We start from the raw sequence: 25,755 nt of genomic DNA, 5'->3' as shown, positions 1-25,755 counted from the left end.
TATTGTCACAAGGTTGTGTTATAAATATTCCTCCTCAGATCCCTCTGCCTCCCACTCCAGTCATTCCCAAAGGAATCTGTGGCCATTTGTATAGTCTATATATACTGGGCAAAGAGATAGTGAGAATATTAGGAGAGTATTAAACATTGAGACCTGGGTATCTTAGCTAAGGGTATTCTATGAAGGATGAGTGACCAGTTCTGTTTCTAAACCCCACCCATGGTAAGATAAAATCCCTTTCACAATATGGAGGATTTTAGATTGTTAAGTTTGGTTTCTCTTATAGTTAGAACTTTGGAATCTCTGTGTTTTCATGAATGTTTCCTTGGAAAGGTAGAAAAATTGTACCTAGAGGGGTGGAATAGGGAGGGTGGGAGGGAGATGCAAGAGGGAGGAGATATGGGGACATATGTATATGTATAGCTGATTCACTTTGTTATAAAGCAGAAACTAACACACCATTGTAAAGCAGTTATACTCCAATTAAAAAAAAGGTTAAAAAATTGTATGTTAACTACAGACACATATATACATGTCGCATATTGGTAAAAAAAAAAAAAAGCAATGGTCAAATTTTAATTCTAGTTTCAGATAATTTGGATCCTAGTTCTGGTTCTTCCTTTAACTGTTTTTAAAATGCTGGGAAGTTTTCTTAACCTCTTTGAGCCTCTTTCAATCATCAATAAAATGGGATGAATAGTACATGATGTATTTTACAAGGTTGTTGTGAGGTTTAAATAAGAGGATGCACTTGAACTTTGTACTTTGTAAAGTGTAGAAAGTTGTGGAAATGTTTCTTTTTCATCATTTTGGATTCCCACATCAAAACTTTCTCAAGAGGATGATTACGGCTAATTCATTTTAAAATCCCCCAAATATCAAACATCATGTATTGTACCTAACAGTTACTTACTTGTTGTTAAGACAAAGTTGCATTGAGAACTAAATATTAGAGCACAATATAGGATTTTGGTGAACTGGGAACAGCCCTCCATTCACTGTCTCCTTCTCTGTATATTGTGTTTTACAGTAGCTAAGTAATGAAAGAGGCTTTAGTGACTCCACGGTACACTGAAACACAAAGGTAGCCTTTTAGTGCTGTTTTACACATCCTCAGTAATTCCCACCTGACAATATCATGCCTCTCAACATCATCCAGACATTACCAACATCTCTGCCACCTTCCTAAGAGCATATCTTTGCCCAATCACAAAACTACGCAACAAATACAAGAAACCTCTAGTAGGGTCGATGTTCCCATAAAGCTTCTTTGCAGGATGTGTCCAGATACTGCAAGACACAAAAGGGAAAGTAAAACTTTTGGGGAGTAGGATGTGAACTATTAATAACAGCATTCCACTTGAAAACAGGGAGTCAGACTCACAGGTATATATTTTCTTGTACTGGAAGAGGACATCTTGTTCTCGGATTCTGTTTTGTTCACCTCTTCCAAAAGTTCTCTGATTCTGTTTTGTTCACCTCTTCCCAGGGAAATTGATGCTTCTCTTGTGATTTTGTTCACCTCTTCCAAAAGCATGTTTTTATCTTATTTGATTAGAAACTGTGCAACTCACTTCGCTGAAATGGTTTTAACAATTAAAAAGCTCTAGAAAGCAAGGTGTTATCAAGTAGTATGAATTATTCTGCCTTGAGTGGTACATGAACCTAGATGCCAGGAATTTTTAGAATACAGTTTCAGTAATTCCAGGCAGTTAAACTGTTTGTTTATTTGGTTCATTAATTTACTTTTTGCAAGTTTGCATCTCATTTGCAAAATGCATTAAGTTCTTCAGTGTTTTTACAATAGGGTTGAGTTTCATAGTCTTAAAATATGAGCCTGTGAAAGGAGTCTATTTCAGATTCTTTCTCACTAGTGGCTTATCAGAAAGCTGTCATTAAGATATCAGGGCGGGCTTCCCTGGTGGTGCAGTGGTTAAAAATCCGCCTGCCAATGCAGGGGACACGGGTTCGAGCCCTGGTCTGGGAAGATCCCACATGCCACGGAGCAACTAAGCCCGTGCGCCACAACTACTGAAGCCCGTGTGCCTAGAGCCTGTGCTCCGCAGCAAGAGAAGTCACCACAGTGAGAAGCCTGTGCACCTCAACAAAGAGTAACCCCTGCTCGCTGCAACTGGAGAAAAGTCCACATGCAACACCAAAGACCCAACACAGCCAAAAATAAAATTAATTAATTAAAAAAAAAGATATCAGGGCAATACCTAGGGAACATTTATTCTATAGTTAGGTAGAAGGTGACCTGAAATTGCTTTGGTGAGTTCAGATGATTTCTACGTTGTCTTGTTTGGTTTATTAAAATATACCCTGGGTGTAGAAAAGCTGTTTGGATTTGGTGAGCACAAGAGTGTGAGGATGTGTATGTGTGTGCATGTTTGTGTAGCGTGGCAGTTGGGTCTGAAAATCAAAGTCCTGATGCATAACTGTTGATGTTACAAAATGTTATGAAAAAGTCATCTCTTTGTCACCCTCCTCTTAGTGAATGTGCACTCTGTGTATGCAAGTCTGTCCTCTGCTTTCTGAGGTTGCTGCAGGCCATTTAGACTTTTCTGGTTTAGCTGTTTCTAAAGTGACCCTCCACTTTAGCTTCCACTTAGTTATTGTTGTATTTCTTGGGACCATCTATGTAGGAAATGCTTATTTCATTTCATAAGAGATTGTAGTTTAAGTATATCAAGAACCTTTTTCCTCCTTCTTAACCTGTTCATGTCTGTGTCTATTACTTGCATAAGGTAGTGACTCAAAACATTTTTCAAAAATTAAAAAGTCTACTGGATTTCTCTTAGAGTTCACTTATTTTAGGGAAAGGGGTAACCCAGTTTCAATAAGGACCAAACTAAACCTACTAAAAATTGGTCAGAACTGTCAAATAATTTCTTAAATAAATTTACCATCAATCTTGAGATAATTCTGAATCCCAAGTTTCACTCACAGAAAACAATTAAAATGTGGAGTTGTTTTGTGTTTTGAAGGAAGGGAACGTGATGAGATTTCCTTTTACCTGTTGGACCTGAAGTCTGTAAAATTTGTTAAAGAATTTTACATAGAAAGTATGTCTTTGATAGAATTTAGTTATATGCACAATAAATTATACCTGCAACTAGCATCTATTATCAATCTTTTTTTTCTCCTTTTAAAAATATTTTTTATTTCTTTTTTAACAATAGTGATCATGGTTTCTGAGTCGTGGACCAAAATGGAACAAAATATTTGAAATCTGGAGGTATTAAATTTTTTTACTCCACGTATTACTTTATTCTTGTACTACTACTACTACTACATAGTATTGTTGAAAGAAGTATGTAAAATTCACAAGAATATTTACATCTAAAAAAATTTTTAAACTTACCATATTTCCCCTAAAAACACTGTAATGTTTTTGAATCTTTGTAAAAAGAACTCAGTTGAAAAGCATTTTGTATCTTTATTTCAGTCAGTGATATCAAGACATACAAATATAGATCTAATATTGATTAAAACAAATGTTTTATATAATTGAATGGATGTAATACACCAGAAAATGAAAAATGAATATTGTCTCCAAGCATTCTCACTGTTATAAATTTATTCCACTACCGTCTGCTTTCTTTGAAAGTAAGATGTTTGTTCATAGTAATAAGTGTGCTAAAATGTCAAGGACTCAACAATTCACATTCTATAAAAATATTGTCATAAAAATTTCTAAAAGACCAAAAGGGATATTTTAATCATTTCATTTATAATGAGCCATTTTTATTGATGATCACATCTTCCTTTAGAAAATGAATATTCAAAATAGCTTAAATATTTTAAAAAATTTGCCTGCCTCTACAGATAAGATTGGCTTTGGAAAATGAATCTTAGATTTGCCAGCAATATGTGTTAGAATAAAAAAAGCTCAGCAATTATAGTAAATGTATTTTCTTTTTTTAAAATTCTTTTTCAAATTCTTTTTCCACTTAAGTTATTAAGACTATTGAGCAGAATTTCCTGTACTGTACAGTAGGTCCTTGTTGGTTATCTATTTCAAATATAGCAGTGTGTACACGTCAGTCCCAAACTCCCAGTCTATGCCTCCTCGTCACCCTTCCCCCTGGTAACCATAAGTTCATTCTCTAAGTCTGTGAGTCTGTTTCTGTTTTGTAGATACGTTCATTTGTATCATTTTTCTTTTCCATTTTTTTAGACTCTGCAAGTAAGTGATATCATATGATTTGCCTTTCTCTGTGTCACTTACTTCACTTAGTATGATAATCTCCAGGTCTCCATCTATGTTGCTGTAAATGGCATTATTTCATTCTTTTTTATGGCTGAGTAATATTCCATTGTATATATGTACCGCATCTTTACCCATTCATCTGTCGATGGACTGTTAGGTTGCTTTCATGTCTTGGCTGTTGTAAACAGTGCTGCAATGAACATTGGGGTGCATGTATACTTTTGAACCAAGTTTTTCTCCAGATATGTGCCCAGGAATGGGCTAGCTGGATCTTATGGTACCTCTATTTTTAGATTTTTAAGGAATCTCTATACTGTTCTCCATAGTGGCTGTACCAATTTACATTCCCACCAACAGTGCAAGAGAGTTCCCTTTTCTTCAAATCCTCTCCAGCATTTAATATTTGTAGACTTTTTGATGATGGCCATTCTGACTGGTGTGAGGTGATAGCTCACTGTAGTTTTGATTTACATTTCTCTAATAATTAGCGATGTTGAACATCTTTTTATATGCCTCTTGGCCATGTGTATGTCTTCTTTGGAGAAATGTCTCTTCAGGTCTTCTGCCCTTTTATTCCTTTTGCTTTTATTTCTTTTGCTTCTCTGATTAGCATGGCTAGAACTTCCAAAACTGTGTTGAATAAAAGTGGCGAGAGGGGACATCCTTGTCTTATTCCTCATCTTAGAGGAAATGCTTTTAGCTTTTCACCTTTGAGTATGATTTTAGCTGTAAGTTTGTCATATATGGCCTTTTTTTATGTTGAGGTATGTTCCTCTGTGCCCACTTTCTGGAGAGTTTTCATCATAAGTAGGTGTTGAGTTCTGTCAGAAGCTTTTTCTGCATCTATTGAGGTGATCATATGGTTTTTATTCTTCAATTTGTTGATGTGGTGTATCACACTGATTTGTAGATATTGAAAAATCCTTGCATCACTGGAAAAAATCCCACTTGATCATGGTGTATACTCCTTTTAATGTATTGTTGGATTCAGATTGCTAATATTTTTTTGAGGATTTTTGCATCTATGTTCATCAGTGATATTGGCCTGTAATTTCCTTTTTTTGTGGTATCTTTGGTTTTTGTATCAGGGTGATGGTGTCCTCATAGAATGAATTTGGGAGTATTCCTTCCTCTGCAATTGTTTGGAAGAGTTTCAGTAAGATTGATGTTAACTGTTCTCTAAATGTTTGGTAGAATTCACCTGTGAATCCATCTGGTCCTGGACTTTTGTTTGTTGGGAGTTTTTAAATCACAGTTTCAGTCTCATGACTTGTGATTGGTCTGTTCATATTTTCTATTTCTTCCTGGTTCAGTCTTGGGATATTGTACCTTTCTAGGAATTTGTCCATTTCTTCCAGGTGGTCCATTTTATTGGCATATAGTTGCTTTTAGTAGTCTCTTACCATTCTTTGTATTTCTGTGGTGTCCATTGTAACTTCCTTTTCATTTCTGATTTCATTGGTTTGAGCCCTCTCCTTTTTTTTCTTGGTGAGTCTGGCTAAAGGTTTATCAATTTTGTTTGTCTTTTCAAACAACCAGCTTTTAGTTTCATTGATCTTTTCTATTGTTTTCTTCATCTCTATTTCATTTACTTCTGCTCTCATCTTTATGATTTCTTTCCTACTGCTAAGTTTGGGTTTTGTTTGTTCTTTCTCTAGTTGCTTTAGGTGTAAGCTTAGATTGTTTTTTTGAGATTTTTCTTGTTTCCTGAGGTAAGATTGTATTGCTATAAATGTCCTCTTAGAACTGCCTTCACTGTATCCCGTAGGTTTTGGATTGTTGTGCTTCCATTTGTCTCTAGGTATTTTTTTAATTTCCTTTTTGATTTCTTCAGTGATCCTTTGGTTCTTTAGTGGCATATTGTTTAGCCTCCAAATGTTTGTGTTTTTTAGAGGGTCTTTTTGTAGCTGATTTGTAATCTCATAGCGTTGTGTTGGAAAAGATGCTTGGTATGATTTCGGTTTTCTTAAATTTACCGAGGTTCAGTTTGTGGTCCAGCATGTGGTCAGTCCTGGGGAATGCTCTATATCAGTTAAGTCTGTCTGGTCTATTGTGTCATTTAAAGTTTGTGTTTTCTCATTAATTTTCTGTCTGGATCATCTGTCCATTGGTGTAAGTGGGGTGTTAAAGTCCTCCACTGTTATTGTGTTACTGTCAGTTTCCACTTTTATGGCTGTTAGTATTTGCCTTCTATATTGAGGTGCTCCTATGTTGGGTGCATATATATTTAAAAATGTTATATCTTTTTCCTGGATTGATCCCTTGACCATCATGTAGTGTCCTTTGTCTCTTATAACAGTCTTTATTTTAAAGTCTATTTTTTCTGATATGAGTATTGCTACTCCAGCTTTCTTTTGATTTCCATTTGCATGGAATACCTTTTTCCCTCTGCTCACTTTCAGTCTGTATGTATCTCTAGATATGGAGTAGGTCTCTTGTAGACAGCATATATGTTGGTCTTGTTTTTATATCCATTCAGCCAGTCTATGTCTTTTGGTTGGAGCATTTAATCTGTTTATGTTTAAGGTAATTATCAATATGCATGTTCTTATTGCCATTTTGTTAATTATTTTGGATTTGTTTTTGTAGGTCTTTTTTCTTCCCTTCCTCTTTTTTCTCTTCTCTTGTGATTTGATGACTAACTTTAGTGTTGTGTTTTGATTCCTTTTTCTTTTTTGTTTGTGTATCTTTTGTAGACTTTTGATTTGTCGTTACTGTGAGATTTTGATAGAGCAGTCTGTATATAAAGAAGGTTGTTTTAAGTTGCTGTTCTTTTAATTTCAAATGCATTTCCTATATCCTGCATTTGTGTTCTCCCCTTCTCACAATTGCTGGTTTTTTTTTTTTTTTTTTTTTTCGGTACGCGGGCCTCTCACTGTTGTGGCCTCTCCCGTTGCGGAGCACAGGCTCCGGACGCGCAGGCTCAGCAGCCATGGCTCACGGGCCCAGCCGCTCCGCGGCATGTGGGATCTTCCCAGACCGGGGCACGAACCCGCATCCCCTGCATCGGCAGGCGGATTCTCAACCACTGCACCACCAGGGAAGCCCACAATTGCTGGTTTTGATATCATATTTGTGTGTGGATGATTTCCTACCTTTACTGTGTGTTTCCCTTTACCAGTGAGCTTTTTCATTTGTAATTTTCTTGTTTCTAGACATACCTTTTCTTTTCCACTTAGAGAAGTTCCTTTATCATTTGTTGCAAAGCTGGTCTCGTGGTGAATTCTGTTAGCTTTCACTTGTCTGTAATGTTTTTGTTTTCACCATCGAATCTGAATGAGAGCCTTGCTGGATAGAGTATTCTTGGTTGTAGGTTCTTCCCTTTCATTACTTTAAATATATCATGCCACTCCCTTCTGGCCTGCAGAGTTTCTGCTGAGAAATCATCTGACAACCTTGTGGGAGTTCCCTTGTATGTTATCTGTTACTTTTCCCTTGTTGCTTTTAATATTTTTTTCTTTGTCTTTAATCTTTGTCAATTTCATTACTATGTGTCTCCACATATTCCTCCTTGGGTTTATCCTTCCTGGGACTCTCTGCACTTCCTGGACGTGGGTGACTGTTTCTTTCCCATGTTAGGGAAGGTTTCAGCTATTATCTCTTCAAATATTTTCTTGGGTCCTCTCTCTCTCTCTTCTCCTTCTGGGACCTCTGTCATGCGAATGTTGATGCATTTAATGTAGTCCCAGAGGTCTCTTAGACTGTCATCATTTCTTTTCATTCTTTTTTCTTTATTCTGTTCTGTAGCAGTGATTTCCACCATCCTGTCTTCCAGGTTATTTATCCATTCTTCTGCCTCAGTTATTCTGCTATTGATTCCTTCTAGTGTATTTTTCATTTTAATTATTGTATTGTTCATCTCTGTTTGTTTTTTCTTTAGTTCTTCTAGGTCTTTGTTAAACATTTCTTGCATCTTCTCGATTCTTGCCTCCCTTCTTTTTTCGAGATCCTGGATCATTTTCACTATCATTATTCTGCATCTTTTTCCAGAAGGTTGCCTATCTCCACTTCACTTAGTTGTTTTTCTGGGGTTTTATGTTGTTCCTTCATTTGGGACATATTCTTCTGCCGTTTCATTTTGTCTAAGTTTCTGTGATTGTGGTTTCCGTTCCGCAGCTGCAGGATTGTAGTTCTTCTTGCTTCTGCTGTCTGCCCCCTGGTGGATGAGGCTATCTAAGAGGCTTGTGCAAACTTCCTGATGGGAGGGACTGGTGGTAGGTGGAGCTGTGTCTTGTCCCTCTGGTGGGCAGGGCCATGCTCAGTAAAACTTTAATCTGCTTGTCTGCTGATGGGTGGGGCCGTATTCCCACCCTGTTGGTTGTTTGGCCTGAGGCTTCCCAGCACTGGAGCCTACAGTCTGTTGGGTGGGGCTAATGGCAGCTTCCAGAAGGGCTCATGCCAATGAATACCTCCCAGAATTGCTGCGGCCAGTGTCTTTGTCCCTGCAGTAAGTTCCAGCCGCCCCCCCACCTTTACTGGAGACCGTCTAATACCAGCCAGTAGGTCTGGCCCAGTCTCTTATGGGGTAACTGCTTTTTTTACCCGTGGGTCCTGGTGCACATAGGTCCTTGTGCACGCCCTCCAAGAGTAGAGTCTCTGTTTCCCCCAGTCCTGTGTAATTCCTGTGATGCAACTCCACTTGTCTTCAAAGCCAGATTCTCTGGAGGCTCCTCCTCCTGTTGCCGGATCCCCAAGCTGGGAAGCCTGATGTGGGGCTCAGAACTTTCACTCCAGCGGGAGAACTTCTGTGGTATAATTGTTTTCCAGTTTGTGGGTCACAGATATGGGATTTGATTTTATTGTGATTGCACCCCTCCTACCATCTCATTGTGGTTTCTTCTTTGTCTTTGGATGTAGGGTATCTTTGTTGGTAGGTTCTAGCTTTCTTTTGTGTATGGTTGTTCAGCAGTTAGTTGTGATTCCAGTGTTCTCGTAAGAAGGGGTAAGCACGTGTCCTTCTACTCCACCATCTTGAGCTAATCTCTCTGACAATCTCTGACACAGAGTGTTTCGCTGCTCCATGCACCAGCAGGCAAGGCCTAAATGTATTTTTTCTGGACTTAAACACTTCCACTTTTGAAGGATTATCTTAGGTTACTTGATACACTGCTTAATTTTATTTATCAACTTGACTGCACCAGCAGGTACCCAGATTGCACACTATTTCTGAGTGTGTTTGTGAGACTGGATTTGGATAAGATTAGCATTAGAATAAGTGGACTTAGTAAAGTAGATTGCACTCCCTAATGTGGGTAGGTATTATTCAATCTGTTGAGGGCCTGAATAGAACAAAGGGTGGAGGAAGGAGAAATTCACCCTTTTTTCTTCCTGCCTGCCTGCTTGTTGGGACATAGGTCTTCTCCTACCTTTGGACTGAGATTTACACCATCAGCTCCCCTGATTCTCAGGCCTTTGGACTTGGACTAGAATTATACCACTGGCTTTCCTGCATCTGTAGCTTGAAGATAGCAGGTCATGGAATTTTTCTGCCTTCATAATTTCATACAGGAATTCCTCATAATAAATCTCCATATATAAAAATTATATAGACAGACATAGATATAAATCTATAGATATCTCCTATTGATTCTGTTTCTCTGAATAACCCTAATACTCTTGATCTTCATATGACTGAAAACTATGTATTCTTACCTGCACTTAGTGATTTAAAGCCATGAATGTACATGAAAGCATCCTTTGGGACAGGGAAAGAAGCATTATTTTCAATCTGCTTTAGACTGAATCATGGAAGATGAGATTAGTAAAACACTCTCTAGTACTGGGTGTCCTCCTCTTCACTGGCAATGATGAATTTATAACAGGTGGTCAGTGATCCACAAAAAGAAGTAACAAGGGACATGGCAAAGATAGTTGGTCAGCGTACAAGAAAGTGAATGAAAAAATATTACTTGAGCAAACTCAGGAAGCATTATAAATTTTAGTGCACTGACACATCAGAGGTGAGCAAACTTGGTGATTATGAAGATAATTTTGGTTATTGTTTATTTACTTATTATGTTGTTTTTGTATACAATTTGTGTGTGTAATGGGTCATTGGGTCTCCACATTTGTGCCCAACTTCATATTTAAAAATAGCAGAAAAATCAGTAATAAAAATCTATGATGAAAGTGGAACATTCCAACCATAAGGAATGTTAAGGAAGGAGATGAGACCACCCTTTTTATTCTGCTTCACATGCCTCATAAATGTCCCAGAGATCCCAGAGGGCACCTGCTTTGTTTACTAATATGTAAGCATAAAGGTCTGAGGTGGCCTGGGGCAAAGGTAATACTGAGAGAATCTCCTGTACTTGTTTTCCACAGTCAGAACAAGTCCTATAAAATAAAGTCAAAAGGAAAAAAGAAAGGGCACCTTAAGCTATTCTAAGCAAACCCAAACTCAACAAAACAAAAAACCCAAGCAATTCCCTTTGGGCTTATTCATGGGAAGCATTTCAGTACCACTTATCCAGTTTTCTGAGTGGATCACTGGCTTGATGAGTTGAGTTCTGGGTATTAGCTCTACATGTGTACACAGGATGCTACTACTGCTGTCATTGTGAGGACACAGATAGCAGCACCAGTCATATGCCATGGGGCCCTCTTCTGACCAACAAAGAAAATTTAAGTTGTTGTTGTTATTTTTGTAGCTGACAGTAGGCTTCTGATAGATTGAATCAAATTAATCTATTAATTCAGAGGACTATCAAGATTTGCCAACTCTCCTCTCTTGCATCTATTTACTCTTCCACAAAGTCAAATGAACAAATTAAAAATGTTACAAATAATTTTGCTCAATTTTAAATTATCAGAGCTCACATGTCGGGAATAATTTAGTTTTAGAAGCTAAACTTCTTGTTGCCCTAGATCCCTTCATGGTTTATGTGAGTGGGTCTTTGTTTGACAGTCCACTGAGCTGAGCTCATTTGAGGCAATTGCTTCATTCTTTTCACCTTACTCTCAGGTATGCTGCTCTCTTGCGAGTGCTAGACTGATGTTTTATTCAAGGGACCTATGTTGCTGTACCTTAAGATAACCCAGTTTAGAAAGAAAAAAGAAAAAAATAATAAAGTAGTTTTGAGCACAAGTTGAAGCACAAAACCAGCAAATTGTTACTGATAGTGTGGATAATGGCAATTTACAAAAGCTTTGAGTTGGCTCTACCTCATCACTTACTATCTATGCAACAGAGAACAAGTTAACTTCACTAAGCCTCAGTAGCTTCATCTTTAAAATGGGAATAAATACAGTAGGGATTAAATATTATTATTATTAAGTAGAAGAGTATTAAATAAAACCTGATAGCTATTTGTTAATGAATATATCATAATTTAGTATGTGGTTATATAGGAAGCTGTTGTGGTAAGTTGTATTATTGTTCCCAGATGTTTGAAGCTCCTCCCAAGGGAAGGATTATATTTCCCTGACCCATTGACATCAGACTTGGCCATGTGACTTACTTTGGCTGGTGAAAATGAACAGAAGTCATATATGTCACTTCTGAGCATAAATTTTAAGAGCCAATGTGAGGTTCACCATTTCTTCTTTTCCCTCTGCCATGATAATTAGAAAAATGAAGATGGAGCCTGTTTCATCATCCTGTTTTCTGGTATGAAGTCAAAGAGTGAAAATGCAGTCTATCTGTAATAAATTCCACCAACAAGAAGTCAACCCTTTTTGTAAGCAACTGAAATTTTGAGATCGTTTGTTGCTGCAGTGTAACCGCCACCTCCAGCCCCCATGTATATTTTACTTAGGGCCCAATGACTAAGCCATTCCCAAGACAAACACACAGAAGGCTTCTTAATTTGGTATGTGTCTTTTCCAGTGGAAGGAACAGTTCTTTCCAGTGAATGAATTTTAGGTTTGGCACTAGACTGAAAGCATTTTGTGGGCTCCTGGTGCTTTGCTTTCAAGTAAATTGCAGTTGTGGGTACTGATCCTTCACAACTCTGCATAGCAGGCAATTACTACTAGTGTTTCTCAAATGGTACCTTTCCAAAAACAACTTATGAATATAAAAGTCAAAAGCTAAAGTTTCATTGTTCTTTACTTGGAATGAATCCCAAACAACTGCACTGAATTTATTCATAATACATAAAAAGAAAAGGCTTGAGAAAATCTCAGTGGGAATAGGAAGAGAAGGTAGGAAATTGGCAAGATAATGAAAGTGAAACTTTACATAATCATAAGGCAAAGAAGAGGCAAGGTCAGGGCTTTTTTAATTAGAAATTTTATACCTTTGAAAATTAGACTTGTTTACTTATAGTATTATATGTGTTTGACCATTAAATGTTTATTTGAGTTCCAAATGTTAATTTCAAGGATTTCACCTACCAACATTTTATGGTGAGCCTTTAAAATTTTTTTAGTTCAGGGGTTGAATATACAATAGAGCCTCAAGTGAGGTTCTCTTGGTGCAGCTTATGGAGAGTTGTAGACATGATCCTGGCAATTTGTATGAAAAGTGATCATACCTTAAATGTATCAAGAAAGATCTCTGTTTACTATTTTATTTTGGATAGGTCACGATGATTTTTAGTATTGAAAAACAATCATTCCCTGTATTAGTCGGCTGAAGCTGCCATTACAAAATACCATAGACTGGGTGGCTTAAACAACAGAAATTTATTTTCTCCAGTTCTGGAGGCTGGAAGTCTGAGATCAGGTTGCCGGCATGGTTGGGTTCTGGTGAAGGTCCTCTTCCTGGCTTGCAGATGGCTGCCTTTTTGCTGTGTCTTCACATGGTGGAGAGAGAGCTGTGGTGCCTCTTCCTCTTCTTTCTGTTGTTTAAGCCACCCAGTCTATGATATTTTGTAATGGCAGCTTCAGCCGACTAATACAGGGAATGATTGTTTTTCAATACTAAAAATAATCATTGTGACCTATCCAAAATAAGATATTAAACAGAGATCTTTCTTGATACATTTAAGGTATGATCACTTTTCATACAAATTGCCAGAATCATGTCTACAACTCTCCATAACCTGCACCAAGAGAACCTCACTTGAGGCTCTATTGTATATTCAACCCCTGAACTAAAAAAATTTAAAAGGCTCATCATAAAAAGTTGGTAGCTGAAATCCTTGAAATTAACATTTGGAACTCATACATTTATATGCTTCTTTCTTACTCTGTGGCTTATGGTAAAAACCCTGTGTTCTTTGGTTGGCAGTCTCTGCTTGTTGCTATTTAAAATACCTTTATTATTATTATTATTTAGAAGATTCTTTTCCTTTTCTAAAAAGCTCGGATTCCTACAATTGTCATCTCTGAAGAGAGCATTAAGTGTTAGCTTTAGAAGTCAAAGTCTGAGCCTCATCACCTTTGCTTTTGGTTGGCTTCTGCCCTCTTGAATCTGAGGGTGCCTCATGTGGTAGGTGAAGAACATCAGGGCAGCAAGAATGACCAGGAATAAACAATCACCAGATAACATTTCAAAACATTGTCCTCCCTCATAAGAGTTTCAAAAGACATGAGAAAATACAGTCAATGTTCACCAACACTATGATCAGGGAAAAGAATTCCGTTGTTTTAGAAACAACTGGCTACATTTTTAAAAGTTGGTGCTTAAGTTACTAATGTCCTGGGATAAAGTTAGCATATTTTTGTGCACATACTATTTCAAATAAATAACATGCTTTTTGGCCAGTAACCAAAAACATGAATATTCTGCTTCCAAAAAGATTGAAACCAATTTCAGCCTGGATAGCATCTAAAGGCTTTGCAAGATATAAACATAAACAATTTTGGAAAAGGTGTAAGTTATGGTCTAGTTACCTCAAAGTGAAAGGTTTTAGTGGTACTATGTTTAGCCTTATATGCAGATAAATAAACCAACAACTTATGAAGGAAACAGTAAAAAGATCATAATAATTATTTCAAATACATGAAAAATCCACTATTCATAATAGTATCCAAATTCATTTTGGCAATTTAGGATTTGATGGTGGTGAATCCCCAAGATCCCCTCCACTCTCCCCACCCTCGGTCAACATTTCCATCACTCTGTGTCTTTCAGGGACCTTTTCAGTATTTATAATAACCTATGTGATATTTCTTAACTTTCTAATTCAGTATTTCCCCCAACAAGACTGTGAGTGCTCAGGAGGGCACAGATCATGCTTGTCTTGCTCTCTGCCCTACTCTGTACCCAGAAACAAGAACAGCACCTGCACTTAGTGGGTGCTCAATAAACATTAGTTAAATATTTTGACACTAAAATGGGCCCATTTACCTCTGTTTCCATAAGGAAAGTCAGTTTGGAGTAGTTTGTGATGATCCAGATATCTGAATTTAGGTAAAGACAAAAAGGAATATGATCAAGACTGGGGCTTCTTAGATTCTTCCTCTTCCAAAGGGCTTCTGGAAGTCTTCCAGTTGTACCTACAGAATATTTTCTGGGAAGTGCCTATTTAGAATGCAGACAGTAACTTCTGATATTTAACGAATCAGATCATAGTACACTAACATTCATGCAGGGCAGCATGAAGTGTTTTTATCTGCAGTCCTCAAAGTATGGGCAGTCTTAGAAATAAGCACATATCTTAAATGATCAGCTTTTATTTTTTTCATGTCTTTCATATTAAAATTTATTTCCTATCTTTGCTAGCTTTCTGACAAGCAATCTATAGTTTAAGGCTGAAATGGATTTGCTTTTTTGTTGTTGTTTCTTTTTTTTCTCATAGCTAGTGCTTTGAAAACCAGTGCTCTCATAGTCAGATGATATGTTAAAATTTTTATGATCAACTTTAATTTTATACAAACTTGTAAATACAGGGACAGCTTTTAGAAAGTTTTATCAGCAAATGGAAAGACTGTTAAAACATTTGAGATTAAAATCTGTAAACTTGGTGCAATCTTATTTAGCCATTTGCTATTATTAAGGACAGAATGAAGAAGATAACAATGAGTAATCCACCTGGTATCTGTGTGCTTTCTTAGCCATATCTAGTTTCCATGGTATCTTCCTCTAAATTATATTCTTCTCCCTTGCTCTCACTCATGCCACTCCAGTTTAGTCTTTCCCCAGATTTCTGAGGTAACAGATCATACAGTAAAAGGGCTGAATATCAGAAATGAAAAAGTGATGGCCTGATGTAGAATACCATTCTCACCACAAATGATAGTTTTAGAATCCTACCCTAACTTTGTGGAGCAATGGAACTCAAAGTTCTGGTGGATATCAGTCAAACATTAGTTTGATGCCAAATGATAGATTTTATTTTGGCTTTTAAGCATATTTATTTAAGCCCGAACTCAGCCATTGTGTAAATTAGTAGGTCCAGCAAGTAGTATGTGATTTGGGTACGAGTACTTTTTTCCCCTCCTATTTTTGGGCATAAAAGAGGAAAGGAGGGCAGAAAAATAATGCTTTTTGTTTGCAGATGGTGGACTGGGACTGGGATGGAGGAGGGAAAAAGACAGCAGTTTCCTTTTAGATATATTTCAGTGTTAACTAGAAGCTACACACTACTGAACTGCAGAATAAAGAGCCAATGGATGACATAAACTTATACTTTATTAAAAACTGAAAGATAGTACAAATATATTTTTGAAACTGGTTCTTTTTCTTTTGGAGTTTCCTAATAGGAAATAAGTTAGGAAAACAATATAGTTGAACCTTGAACAACACAGGTTTGAACCGCACAAGTCCATTTTTATGCAGATTTTTTTCAATAGTATATAATTCAGTACTCACCATTGGTGGTTGGGTGAATCTGAGGATGCGGAACTGCGGATACTGTAAGTTATATCTGACTATAAGTTACATGCCGACTGCAAGTTATATCTGGATTTTCGGCTGTTTGGAGGGTCAGTGCCCCTAACTTTTGCATTGTTTAAGACATCCAAAAGACATAACATTGAGAAAGAGAGTAATTCTGTATCACACTGCAGTTGTTGTTGTTGTTATTTCTCCATGTTCTTTCAAAAGCCGTATAAGGTTTTTGATGAGTTTCAATGTATTCTGGGATAACTAGGAATTACTGGAAGACTTCACTCAAGGGGGATATTTATTTGGAGATTTCAGAGAGAAGCAGTTTGAATTATTTAACACATTTTCAGAGCAGAAAGATATTCATTCCTCCACTCCCATATTCAACAAATATATACTGAGTGCCTGTTTTGTGCACAACAAAATGATAAATGAGACAGATACTGGCCACTATTTTGTCCAACTCCAGGAGGTACCAAGTTGCCACAGAATTCTTTCCATCACAGACCAGTTTAGCTGGGGAGAGAGATACTAATCAAATATTACACAACTAAGAAACATGGTGAAAACATATCTTGTGAAAGAGAGGACAGGTCTGATATTAATTGCAGCAGTGGAAAGTTCTATAAAAGAAGAGTATGGTGTCTATACCGGAGGCTCTAAGAGAGCCTATAAATTAATACACAAAGAAAGGAAAAGAATCAAATGTAACATTTCAGTAGAAGATAAGCAGTTAGAGCATTTGCCTCTTTCTATTTAGTATTGCTCCAAAGTTAAGTGGGCCAGGTGCATGTGATGTGTACCTGAGAACATGGTTACTGACAGTTTTTAGGTAGAAGCTCATGGAAACCAACAGAATCAAGGCAAAGAATGTGGAGCTCTGAGGTGGTGTTGGCAAGAACGTGAGTGATTCATAAGGAACAGATGCAAGCAAGAAGGGACAGAGGAGAGATCCAATATGTGCAGATGAGGTCATTTCAGAGGATAGTAATAGAATTAAGTTTATGGAGTATCTAATATGTGTCAGGTCCTGTGCTAGAGGTAGAGACCACTCATAGATTGTACTGACTACAAAGCACATGTTCCTTTTACAATATAGAGAAATTTTGTGGGGGTTTATAAAGCTTTTGGTGGTCAATGATAATAATTTTATCGTAGATATACTTCACACAAGTATATCTACTTGAGCTTTTGTGCTCAAAGGACAGTTAAAAATTAGAAGATTTTTTGTGCTATTAGATAACATAGTGATTTTATGCTTCATAAACTTCTACATGTTAAAAAAAGATTGCTAGAAATAGTACACAGAAATCTCTTGCATTCCTAATCTCTTGCATACACTAATGAGGAAAAATCTGAAAGAGAAATTAAGGAAACATTGCCATTTACCACTGCAACAAAGGGAATAAAATACCTAGGAATAAACTTACCTAAGGAGACAAAAGACTTGTATGCAGAAAACTATAAGACACTGATGAAAGAAATTAAAGATGATACAAACAGATGGAGAGGTATACTATGTTCATGTATTGGAAGAGTCCACTTTTTGAAAATGACTGTACTACCCAAAGCAATCTACAGATTCAGTGCAATCCCTATCAAACTACCAATGGCCTTTTTCACAGAACTAGAACAAAAAATTTCACAGTTTCTTTGGGAACGCAAAAGACCCCAAATAGCCAAAGCAATCTTGAGAAAGAAAAATGGAGTTGGAGGAATCAGGCTCCCTGACTTCAGATTATACTACAAAGCTACAGTAATCAAGACAATATGGTACTGGCACAAAAACAGAAATATAGATCAATGGAACAGGATAGAAAGCCCAGAGATAAACCCATGCTCATATGGTCACCTTATCTTTGATAAAGGAGGCAAGAATATACAGTGGAGAAAAGACAGTCTCTTCAATAAGTGGTGCTGGGAAAACTGGACAGCTACATGTAAAAGAATGAAATTAGAACACTGCCTAACACCATACACAAAAATAAACTCAAAATGGATTAGAGACCTAAATGTAAGGCCAGACACTAAAAAAATCTTAGAGGAAAACATAGGCAGAGCACTCTATGACAAAAATCACAGCAAGATCCTTTTTGACCCACCTCCTAGAGAAATGGAGATAAAAATAAACAAACGGGACCTAATGAAACTTAAAAAGCTTTTGCACAGCAAAGGAAACCATAAACAAGATGAAAAGACAACCCTCAGAATGGGAGAAAATACTTGCAAATGAAGCAACTGACAAAGGATTAAGCTCCAAAATTTACAAGCAGCTCATACAGCTCAATATCAAAAAAACAAACAACCCAATCCAAAAATGGGCAGAGACCTAAATAGACATTTCTCCAAAGAAGATATACAGATTGCCAACAAACACATGAAAGGATGCTCAACATCACTAATCATTAGAGAAGTGCAAATCAAAACTACAATGAGGTATCACCTCACACCAGTCAGAATGGCCATCATCAAAAAATCTACAAACAATATATGCTGGAGAGGGTGTGGAGAAAAGGGAACCCTCTTGCACTGTTGGTGGGAATGTAAATCGATACAACTGCTCTGGAGAACAGTATGGAGGTTCCTTAAAAAACTAAAACTAGAGCTACCATACGAGCCAGCAATCCCACTACTGGGCATATACCCTGAGAAAAGCATAATTCAAAAAGAGTCCTATACCACAATGTTCATTGCAACTCTATTTACAATAGCCAGGACATGGAAACAACCTAAGTGTCCATCAACAGATGAATGGTTAAAGAAGATTTGTCACATATATACAATGGAATATTACTCAGCCATGAAAATAAATGAAATTGAGTTATTTGTAGTGAGGTGGATGGACCTAGAATCTGTCATACTGAGTGAAGTAAGTCAGAAAGAGAAAAACAAATACTATATGCTAACACATATATATAGAATCTAAAAAGAAAAAAAAATGGTTCTGAAGAACCTAGGGGCAAGACAGGAATAAAGAAGCAGACATAGAGAATGGACTTGAGGACACGGGGAGGGGGAAGGGTAAGCTGGGACGAAGTGAGAAAGTGGCATGGACATATATACACTACCAAATGTAAAATCAGTGGCTAGTGGGAAGCAGCCACATAGCACAGGGAGATTAGCTCGGTGCTTTGTGACTACCTAGAGGGGTGGGATAGGGAGGGTGGGAGGGAGATGCAACAGGGAGGAGATATGGGGATATATGTATATGTATAGCTGATTCACTTTGTTATAAAGCAGAACTAACACACCACTGTAAAGCAATTATACTCCAATAAAGATGTTAAAAAGAAAAAAAAAAGTTGCTAGTTTATCCAGCCAGCCCAGCGATGCCTGTGTTAATGGTGTCTTGAAGTTCTACAGAGGCCACAAAGGGGAGAGGGAGTGAGCAGATGGATTTTTTCGTTCCCCTTTCTGACTTCCATCTGATTAGCTCTGATTTTCATAAGTTTGACTATCTTTGGTTTCACATGGGGTATTGTTTTACAGAAGTTTTCTAATAAAAGTAATGTTTATAAACCCTGAATTCGGTGTGAGCCCTGAATTCTACCAGTCTTCCAAACAATGATAATTCCCCCAAATATTACAGCATTATTTGAAAATTTGAAAGCCACTGCTTTAAGGATTGCAGTTCAAAATTTTGTCATATGACCCGACTTCATTCAAACACCAATCAACAAGCTGTGGTCTACATAACAGAAAATTATAGCAAGAACTTTGATTTTTAACTTCCCATCTCCCTTTAAACCAGTTGTGTAACCAGTTTATGCAGGTTCATTTTCTCCCAAAACTTGCTTGCTTTGTGCTTTATCTTGCCCTCCAAATTATGCACATAAACCATCTCCAGTAATTTTAAAATGGAAATTGTACCTCCTCCTAAGAATAGTGTCTCTTAACACAGCATGCTATGGTTTAGCAGTTTTCACTGACATCATCTCTCCTAGCTTTTTAATCAAACATTTACTTAGATCTTTCTGAAACAGTAATCATACTACTTTATATGAGAAACAGGATTTTGTTGTAGGCTTTCCTCCTCTGTGATTAAAAAAATAGGCGATACTGAAAAATTCAAACTGACCTTAGAATACTCATTTTATCAAAAAGGCTCAAAAAAGATTAGAGATATTCACTACCTAAGGAAGAAGGTATTCAACACTAAAACCCTTGTAGATGAGAATGAGTAAAATGATTTTAAAAGTTCAGAACAGTCAGTTCCCCTGTTACAGTTAACTAATTACCCACATCCTGACCCTGGCTGTCTTTGCTAATTTGAATTTTCTGGAATGCTGCTGATCCAGGTTTGACATGCTATATGGAATGAATTTGTTTCCTAATTCTTCTATATTTACCCTTTCACCCTCTTATTCATTCACTTTTTCACTCATTCATTTTATTCATTCTACACATACAGTATTGATCGAGAAACCTCTCTGTACTAGGTACAGTTTTAGCCACAGGAAGCATATCGGTGGAAAAAATAAAATCCCTGCCCTTTTGGAGGTTGGGTAACTCATTAGTGGGAAGCCAGGCTCTGGAGTCAGACTTCCTGGAGGTTGCCTGGCTCTGCCTGTATAACCTTGGGTAGGTTATTTAAGCTCCAGTTCTGTTTTCTCTCTGTTCAAAGTAGAGAACATTAGTTTCTACTTCATAGGGTTAAATGAGGATCGAATGATTTAGTGCTTGTGAAACCCTGAAAAGAGTACTCGGCTCATACTGGAAATTCAGCCAGTTAGCTCTTATTATTATTATAAATCAGTGAGTAAATATGAACTGCTATATGGAGATAACGCTGTGAAGAAAACGCAGGTAAGATGAGGAGCTGGAGAGTGAGCGATGTTGGGGTGTGTTGTGTGGCTTAGATAGGCAGGTCAGGGAAGGGGTCTCTGAGGAAGTGACTTTCAACCTGAGCTCCACAAAGAAATTGGTGATCACTTCACACTGAAGGCCGGAAGCCAGAAGATACTTGAACATGTGTGCGAGGAGCAGGCTTCTATCCTGTTTTCCCATCTCCCTAGGCCTCTTTCTGGATTGCTGTGATTGATGGATGGGAAAGAATGATGAAACAGAAGAAAACGGGGATAGGCTGAGAACCAAAATTTAAAACTCAAATCAACTCTTTTCTCCTTTTCTCCACAATGAAAACAACAGCCAATCAAAGTTTTTAAATAATAGTCTGGTATGTGAATACCAAACAAACTCAGGCCATTAGGCTGGGGTCTCTGACCTACATGATGTATATGTAGATTGCCTTAATTGACTGGTTTCCAGGTTTTTGTCTTGATGAAGTCACGTTCCTTACAAAGTCCAAGAGATAGTCAGACCTCTCCTTTCCGAGGATATGTCCGCTGGTTTTAAGATTTTGTGGAAATTAATACCTGATCCTTTTAATTTAATTTTATTTATTTTTAAATTGAAGTATAGTTAATTTACAATGTTGTGTTAGCTGCAGGTACACAGGAAAGTGATTCAGCTTTATATATATATATATGCTTTTTCAGATTCCTTTTCATCATAGGTTATTACAAGATATTGAATATAGTTCTAGCTGATCCTTTTTAGATTGCAGTTAAATGATACAGGATAATATTACTAGCTATAAAATTATTTTTTTAGACCTACAAATCACTCATTTTCCTAGAGTTTTCTATCTTGTATCATGAAGAAAAATGCCCACATCCCACATTTTGCAGATGGAAACAAACAAATAAAAAAGAAGAGATCCAGGTATAGTGCCAGGGCTCCTTTTAAATGTGAGAAGCAACACAAAATACTGAGAAGAATGAGAGAATATTATAATTTACAAGTTAAATAAATTGATTTTATTTATCTTGGAGCTTGACTGAAATTAAATTTGTCAAAAAACCAGGTGTGTTTTTACTTCATTTTCATCATTCTTAGCTCTTGGCTATTAAAAAAAAAAAAAAAAAAGACTTGTTTTATTTGTATTTATCAAGGAGCATAATTTTTGATGCAGTTAAAATTTCTGGTATTTTTAAAGGATATGCAATTAGACAAACTTCTCACTAGAGTCGGATTTTTTTTTTTTTTTTTTTTTTTTTTTTTTGCGGTACGCGGGCTTATCACTGTTGTGGCCTCTCCCGTTGCGAAGCACAGGCTCCGGATGCGCAGGCTCAGCAGCCATGGCTCACGGGCCCAGCCGCTCCATGGCATGTGGGATCTTCCCAGACCGGGGCACGAACCCGTGTCCCCTGCATCGGCAGGCGGTAGAGTCGGATTTTTAAAAAATACTCTCACATAACTTGGCCCCCAAATTCCCTTATCCTTCCACATCCTATCCTTATCCAGCCCAGGGCTTTAGGCACACTGAAGAATTCATCATGCCCTAAATGTCTGCAGACATTTTATTTCTCCTAGTCCTTCAATCCAAACACTCTTTTCTTTATCAGTAGTTAATAGCCTTCCTTTGAGGGAAGGTATCATACATTTTAATTACAGGAAGCAGTAACACAGAGCTTCATATAGTGTGAAAGGAGAAGAATGGACCCATAAAAATACTTGTAAGAAGAGGAAAGAGTGAAATAAAAAAAAGTACAGACTAGTAGGCAGTGTGGTGTAGTTTCTAAAACTGTCTGAAAGTCAAGGAAGGACCAGGTGTGGCAATAAAACTGTGTTTGGGGAGTAGACTAACTGTTGCATGAAAAGCTGTCAATGGCTAGCACAGTTATGATTATGAAAATATTTTTAGCCTTTGTTTTTATAAACATGTAATCCTGTTAACAAACAATGGCTAGTAAAAAATAAAGTTGCAGAGCAAAGTTTCCGTCAGGCCTGGAAACACCCCTTAGCTTATAGTTTCGATGACTATATGAGTCTCTGTAGTTGGTCAGCCTCAGTAATGACAGTCTGGCACACGTGTCCACACCCAGATTCTGTTTTCCATACTAGTGATGATATTTATATTAGCAGAATTTGGAACAGCTTAAGAAGATTCCTTTTGTTTGTATCAGTATTTGATGCGAGAGAATGTATATTGTCATTTTATGGGGCAAGCTCAGTTTTCCCTTCTATTTTATGTTAGGTGGATAAGTCAAGATCCTGGATGCTTTTGGGGTGTTTTTGGTTTTGTTTTTTAAATTGATACTGGTTAAATGTTTCCACTAACTTTTACTTCTCTAAAACCAATCCAAAAAAAATGGTATTTTAGTAACTCTTATTTTTTCTATCCCTGTTCTACAAATTTCAAAACACTGTTATTCCAAATAAAATTTAACTCAAAAATACAGTAGAAGCTGAAACAGTCACCCCCCAGTAGTTTGTAGGAAACTGAAAGGTGTATAAATGAAGAATTATTTTTGAAAGTGATACACACATATTTAAAATTTATACATCTATAAGTTCATTTGTTAATTGACTGATGTAGGACCAGGTGGAACAGGTTGGATTTTCCTTCTTTCAAAAAATACACCCTTGAAAGTAGAGCAGGAAAGTTGTGCAGCAATTTAATTCAGAATTCTTTCACTGCTTTATTATTTTTTTCATTTTATAGCAACATTAATCATATTTAATTCAATTGCCTTTTTCTTCTTTTTAGAAACTGGAGTTTATTGAGTCTTTCCGAAGATTTCAACTTAATTTTCATAGAAACAGCTGCATATTTTCATTCAGTCATAACTTTGTATAACGCTTGATTAAATTTAATGATTATAACAAAAAATACACAAACATAATTGAAAACAATTCTTGGTGAGCACACAACTCAACTGGTAGTTGCTAATGGGCACAAGTACATTGCAAAGTTGATTATCAATTTCAAGAAGTTAATAGCCTATAATATAATTCACTGGGAAATGGAGAATCTCAGTTATTCTGGCAACCCAGTTAAATAGAGGTTGACTAAAATAGTGCAATGTTTTCTAACTTACAGTAACATTTTGCTTGAAATGAGTGCAGTTTATAGTGTCAAGTCAAAAACTGGAAAGTATATCTTTGACAATGAATTTTTTTTTTTTTTTTTTTTTTTGTGGTATGCGGGCCTCTCACTGTTGTGGCCTCTCCCGTTGCGGAGCACAGGCTCCGGATGCGCAGGCTCAGCAGCCATGGCTCACGGGCCCAGCCGCTCCGCGGCATATGGGATCCTCCCAGACCGGGGCACGAACCCGTATCCCCTGCATCGGCAGGCGGACTCTCAACCACTGCGCCACCAGGGAGGCCCGACAATGAATTTTTTGTGACTGTTTTCAATAATTTATTGATCTGTTAGAAAAGTAACATTAATGAATCATGAAGTCTTTTTTTTTTTTTTTTTTTGGCTCTGGATGCGCAGGCTCAGCGGCCATGGCTCACAGGCCCAGCCACTCCGCGGCATGTGGGATCCTCCCAGACCGCGGCACGAACCTGTGTCCCCTGCATCGGCAGGCAGACTCTCAACCACTGCACCACCAGGGAAGCCCATGAAATCTTTTTAGTTAGTTTCATAAAACCAATTAAAATTATTTTCTTTTCTAGAACAGCAGAGTGATTCAGAGTGCAAGCTCTGGATTCAGATGGTTTAGGGTCATATTTCAGCTGTACTATTTACTGACTGTGACCTTGGGAAAGTTACTTAACCTCTCTGTGCCTTATTCTTTTTTTTCTTCTCCCACCCATCTAGGTCATGCAAGAGCACTGAGCTGAGCTCCCTGTGCTATATAGCAGGTTCCCACTAGCTATCTGTTTTATACATGGTAGTGTATATGTGTTAATCCTAATCTTCCAATTCATTCCACCCTCCCCTTCCTCCACTGTGTCCACATGCCTGTTTTCTACATCTACATCTCTATTCCTGCCCTGGAAATAGGTTCATCTGTACCATTTTTCTAGATTCCACATATATGTGTTAATATATGATATTTTTTTTTCTTTCTGACTTACTTCACTCTGTATGACAGACTCTAGATCCATCCACATCTCTAGAAGTGATCCAATTTTGTTCCTTTTTATGGCTGAGTAATATTCCATTGTATATATGTACCACATGTTCTTTATCCATTCATCTGTCATTGGATATTTAGGTTGTTTCCATCTCCTGGCTATTGTAAATAGTACTGCAATGAACACTGGGGTACATGTGTCCTTTTGAATTATGCTTTTCTCAGGGTATATGCCCAGTAGTGGGATTGCTGGGTCATATGGTAGTTCTATTTTTAGTTTTTTAAGGAACCTCCATACTGTTCTCCACAGTGGCTGTATCAATTTACATTCCCACCAACAGTGCAGTAGGGTTCCCTTTTGTCCACACCCTCTCCAGCATTTCTTGTTTGTAGATTTTTTGATGATGGCCATTCTAACCGGTGTGAGTTGATACCTCATTGTAGTTTTGACCTGCATTTCTCTAATTACTAGTGATGTTGAGCATCTTTTCAAGTACCCCTTGGCCATCTGTATGTCTTCTTTGGAGAGATGTCTGTTTAGGTATTCAGCCCATTTTTTGATTTGTGTTGTTTGTTTTTTGTTACTGAGGTCCATGAGCTGTTTGTATATTTTGGAGCTTAATCCTTTGTCAGTTGCTTCATTTGCAAATATTTTCTCCCATTCTGAGGGTTGTCTTTTTGTCTTGTTTATGGTTTTCTTTGCTGTGCAAAAGCTTTTAAGTTTCATTAGGTCCCATTTCTTTATTATTGTTTGTATTTTCATTAGGAATTGGCTCAAAAAAGATCTTGCTGTGATTTATGTCAATGAGTGTTTTTCCTGTGTTTTTCTCTAAGAGTTTTATAGTGTCCGGTCTTATATTTAGGCCTTTAGTCCATTTTGAGTTTGTTTTTGTGTATGGTATTAGGTAGTGTTCTAATTTCATTCTTTTACATGTAGCTCTCCAGTTTTCCCAGTG

Source organism: Hyperoodon ampullatus (genome assembly GCF_949752795.1).
Source record: "Hyperoodon ampullatus genome assembly, chromosome: 1".
In the NCBI taxonomy this organism is placed as follows: Eukaryota; Metazoa; Chordata; class Mammalia; order Artiodactyla; family Ziphiidae; genus Hyperoodon; species Hyperoodon ampullatus.
This window is presented reverse-complemented; position numbering follows the sequence as displayed.